The sequence below is a fragment of the Lactuca sativa genome, chromosome 5 (genome assembly GCF_002870075.4).
Source record: "Lactuca sativa cultivar Salinas chromosome 5, Lsat_Salinas_v11, whole genome shotgun sequence".
Lineage (NCBI taxonomy): Eukaryota > Viridiplantae > Streptophyta > Magnoliopsida > Asterales > Asteraceae > Lactuca > Lactuca sativa.
In genome coordinates this window covers 185,806,801-185,812,535 of record NC_056627.2, presented here as the reverse complement: position 1 = coordinate 185,812,535, position 5,735 = coordinate 185,806,801, and positions in this window count along the sequence as shown.

The window sequence follows — 5,735 nt, the reverse complement described above, 5'->3', positions numbered from 1 at the left end:
CGTGTTTGCACTGCAACCAGATGTGATGTTGATACCCTCCTATGATCACTTTGTACATACGAGTTATATAAAATCAAGGTCGAACAGGCAGTCGAATGGGTGAATCTTCCCTAAGCCCACAAGCAAACAAGTAACAGGAAGTAAGGCGAAAATCACACATTCGACTGTCTACCGGACATAATTTTTTATATAACCCTGATGTATACACTAAGCAGCCACAAATTGAATACCCCTTTAAGACTGTTTGAAAATATATCATTACGTAAATATTTAGTTAATGCTTATTGTGAGTGTTCATTATAACCATGCTAATATGACTAATGGCATACACGACGTTCTTCAGACATCAGAAAGGTATGACGTTTTTCACCCTAAACTTGTAGGTCTAACTGTAGCGAACAGCTGAGGTGCGGGGTTGTTAATCCCATATAGATCTATACACAAACTCACACTCTCCCTCCAGGAGACTCTGGTTATAATTCAGGATTTTAACGGGTACCATGTTTGGTACAACGAAGGAGTGGCTCACAACCCTGTATTAACTAGTTTACGTAAAGTGTGTTGAAGTTATCTTTTCCTTGTTATTATTTGTATTATCCTTTCATAGTATTCACAATGTATAAAATAATAATATTTATATATAATTATTCCTTTAACCCTAAAGTGTAAAATAACATGAATGTTCCCAAACTATACCTATTATAGTTTATCTTGTTTGTTTATTGAAAATACTTATATAATCATTTATATAAATACATAGTAAATATCTTTTCTAGATGTTTTTAAATGAATATGTCATAAAAACTTACATCTAACACAAGTATAAAAACATTTAGTACGATAAAAACAATTTCTAGTTTTTGACTTTTCTGTCCATGTTTTTAGAAAAATTATAGAAAAATCATCGTAAGTCGAAATTTGGATCCGTAAACTCTGAGAGTTTAAAAAATGAGTCTAATTTGTTCAAAGTGTTTATTATAATTTTTAGTGGTCTCAAACCAGTGTGAAAATGTTCATCTTCACAGACTGGTTCGAAATCATTTCTGAAATGATAGAAAATTTTGTAAAAATCGCCATAAATTGTAGAAACATTGTATGAATGCATGTGAGTAGTCTTTAGAAAGGTATAAACCTAAACTATTTTTATATTGAGCAGTTTTGAAAAATATTAAGTTTAAAATGGTCAAAAAAGTACGTGAATAGACCATAACTTTTCTGTTGACACCTGATGTTTAAGTTTAGATTATGTTTTGGTGTTGTAACTTGTATTCTCCCCCCCCCCCCCCCCCCCCCGCCCTTCAAACATGGAAAAAGATTGAAAATATAGGGGTATGAACTCACCTTGGTTTTGTGTGGTAGGAAGAAGAAGAAGAAGTTGTTGGACCTAGTTTTGTGTAGCTTGAAGACCACTCGAAAATGGATGGTGTTCCAAGAGTCATATACACGAAAATGGTGGGTGATTGAAATGATCTTAGGACAAATATGTAACAAAACACTTTGAGTTTCATAAAGAACTTACCAAGGTGCCTAGAACCAACTTTTGGTGGTGATGAAGTTCGAGATTTTGAGAGAACCAACGAGAGGAGTTTCTTGAGAGCAAAGTGAGATAATAGAAGTGTTTTGTGTGTGTGAATGGGGATTTTCGGACGAAAATAAGAGAGAGGGGGGAAGAAGAGAGTTGACTTTGTTGATGGTTGATGTGATACTTGCTTGGATGCATGATGGATATAAACACTTGCATGGCTAAATGATGGACAGTTACTTTGAAATTTGTTGGGTAATTATGAGGAGACAAGCTTTTTGCCTTTTGTTTTTATCTTTTTTTCTTTTTCTAAACCAACCAAAAATCCCTAGGGTTTTCTGCCATGGTGGCTACCAAGAGGGGTTTCCGGTTTTAGGGTGGCCGAAAACACCCTATTACCTTTTGCGGTTTTGATGTGCGAATGGTTTTTGGGCTTAATTTGGCTCCACAAAAGGGTTTTCGGTCCAATAAGGCCCAAAGGAATGGGTTTTCGGCCTATAGTGTTCAGGCCAAGAATTCTTGGGCCAATGCCCAAAATCGATTGGACTTAACTATTGGATCAAGTTTTGGGCTTGCATGAGCCTATTTCAACTTGATTCACAATGTACGCCTATAAGTATTCAAATAACATTGTAGTTCAAATTTTACTAACTTGATGTTGCAAGGTTACATAGGGGCAATTTTGTACAAGAGTTACCATCTCAACCCTAAATTTTCTAGTTGTGACAATAATAATAATAATAATAATAATAATAATAATAATAATAATAATAATAATAATAATATAAGTTATTTTATGTCTTCCAATAGTATACATTATATATTAGAGATAAAAAAAATATTGTTCTAGTTCAACTAAAAATACTTTGTCAATGCCAATGTGGCATACCACATTAGTTGTTAGATCTACTAAAAATACCCATTCAACACCAACATTGTATACCATATGTAATGATGTGATTTACCTTCAAAAAAATAAAAATGAAAAAAGAAGTTTGTAAAATTCGACCGTTAATGAACATAAAATTGGATTTAAGGTAGAAACCATTAATAATTTACAAACTTAAGGGTTTTTGTTTCAATACCATTGTAAAAATAAAATAATAAACCTTTAGAAAATGGGATTAAAGGAACCTTAATTCTCATTATGAAAAACTAAGGAGTTATAGTCATGAAATTTTGAAGTCCAATATAGGTTCAATAGTAAAAATGTAGATGTAGGTATTATATATGATTCCACAATCTATTTAAAAAAATATGTTAGTCTAAAGGGTATAAAGGACGGATAGATTAGAGGACATTGATACACCATTTATGTAGATGGTTATTTTTTTAAAGAGAATTTGTAAGGGTGAGCTTTTTTCAACAGTGAAAAGGGATTTCAACAATTAGATGTACCCATTTTACTAGGATGTATTAGCAATTGTAAATAAGAAAACTTGGAAGTGGTTTATAGACCTCCTACTTCATGAAATTAAGATGATAAATTGAAGAGATTAACCTAATCTAAGGCCAACACAAGAATCAAAAATCTAATTCAGTTTTAAGATAATTGGAGTAGGTTGAACCATGGAATAAGGTCCTAAGAAAAGGCCTAATGATAGATGGATACTTGGAGAAAAGAGAAAATTAATGAAACACTCAAAAATTATCAAAGGAAGCCGACATTCTTTTGGTAATGCCAATTAAATAATGCAAAATAGATGACAATATGTGACAAAAATTACAAAGAAGAAAATTCTTGAAGAGGCATTCCATGCTATGATGGTAGCATAATTGGACACATAGACGTGGAGCGTTGATGACGAGAGACGTTATCGTCCTAATTTGTAAGGAGTAAAATGAAACATTTATACATTGGTATTATATGAGATGCTTAATCAAAGGCGAAAAATGAAGTTGTTCTAAAGAACACGGAGGAAACAAGGAACGAGAATAACAATGACGGTTATAGAACAATATTTTGTTAAAGTACATCGACATATACGCTAATTGGATAGGGTACCATATCGTTTGATTGGATCTTATAATTTATGAAAATTAAGATTTTACTATGAATCATATGTTATAAGTGTTAGGTCTCGCAGAATGTATAAATTGTATCAAGTATGTATGCGTAAGGTTTCACAAGTCATGTGATGCTCATTCTTTACTTTTCGTATGCGAATTGATTGTTTCCATTTCATATATTACTTAGGTTCACAAGTTAGGCTGTTGAGTTAAGTATCCTAACTGTTGGGTTTTAAGCACTATAACACTCCTATGGTGTACATGCAACCCTAGATGCTTTGGATCTATGTTTTCTCTAATTATACATGCAATTTCAAATTTTCAAAGCATACATCCTAAGTAGCATGCAATAGAGGATATAGAATACAAAAATTATAGTTAGTTGAATACCTCTTGATGTAGTTGTAGTTCTTGGCCTTAGAAAGCTTTAGCACCTCAAGTATGATGACTCAAATGGTTCACAAACACCATGAACAAAGGAAGAGTTTTCCAATGGTTCAAAATTACACTTAATCTTGTAAGTATAACCATATTTACTAAACTTTAGTAAATATTGACGAATAGTCGTATCGTTCTTTGTGGTGGACCTGACTAGTGCACAACCAAGTGTACCCGATCCCCTAGTCCTTTACTTGACTCACATATACATATGAACAAGGAATCAGTCTTAATTTCCCAAAGACGAAGGTTCTCATCCATCACACAATACAAGTTGCACAATTCCAAGTTTCTAAACAATTTAAACTTGGGTGATGAGAATCTTTCCTTATTTGGTAAATTATGACACTAACACAAACAAAAGAATCAAATCCATATTGCTAAAAATAGAAACATACAAACATCAATTTTCACAAATGCCATTGCAAGGAAATATAAATAAGATAGGATCAAAATTCTTTCTTTATTCATAAAACATAGAAAATCTTGTCCTTACAACGCAAGTACATATGAAAACAATGTATCTAAATATTCCTAAGCAATCTATCACAACTCCTAGAATCAGCTCAAAAAATCCAATCATCGAACCATACGATCGAAATCCATCTCTTCACGATTAGACTCAGCATGCTTTTCCTTTAAGCTTCCTTTGATCCTACAAAACATCAAAATGTAATCTTATCACATCATGTATAAAAAATCTACAAATATGAACTTAATAGAGTTAGATAGTTGACTTACCTGAAGTAGAACCATACAATTTGATTCTACCATCTTTTAGATGTCTTAGGTAGTCAGGGTAGCTTCGCTTCCAATGTCCCTTTTCTTGGCAATAGAAACAAACAGACTCCTTTGGAATGGTACACGGGATAATCACATACTTAGCCTTTCTCTTTGATTCTTTCCCATTGGGATGAGAAGACTTTTATGTACTTCCAATGTTGCCATTGTTAATGTCCATGGAAGTTTGGAAAGTAGATCTTCCAATCAAATTTGCATTACCATTGCGCCAAATCATTGCTGATTCGGCAGCAATTAACAAACAGGTAAGATCAATAAGGGACACGTCACGGTCTGTGATATAGTAGTCTTTAACAAAATGACTATACGACTCAGGAAGTGACTAAAGAACCAAGTCAACAACCAACTTCCTTGACACAATGACTCCTAACATTCCCAACCTATCAATGTGTGACTTCATCTCCAAGACATGTGAATACACAAACCTTCCATCTTGGTGTTGGCTTGCCAATAGGGTTTGAGTGACCTTGAACTTTTGAAGTCTTTGAACTTGTGGGTTAGGGAGAATTATTGGAGGAGGTGGAGGAAGTGAAGTTCCATTACAACATGAAGAAGGGATTAATCTTTCACCTTGATTGTCTTATGGAATATCATCTTCATGAGGAAAGCTTTTTCCATAAGATTTGGGAAGACCATAGTTGTCTGACCTAGACATCTATAATGGGAGAATATTCAAGTTAGTTGATTTAAGTCTTTAATATAACACCCAACATGAAATATTAAGGCTAGGACCCAACACAATATTATACAATTCGGAAGAGGGATGTCGTAATCTAATTGTAAAATATTTGAAGGTAGTTATCTGACGATTTACCAATTTACACCATGAAAACGAAATTGATTATTAAGTTTTAAATGAATCGAAATTCCTAGATTCTTCTGTGATTTATTAAACTTTTCAATGACATGTTTAATCTCGGTTATGCCCTTCAAGTTTGTGACTGGGATGCCGAGGATCACAAAA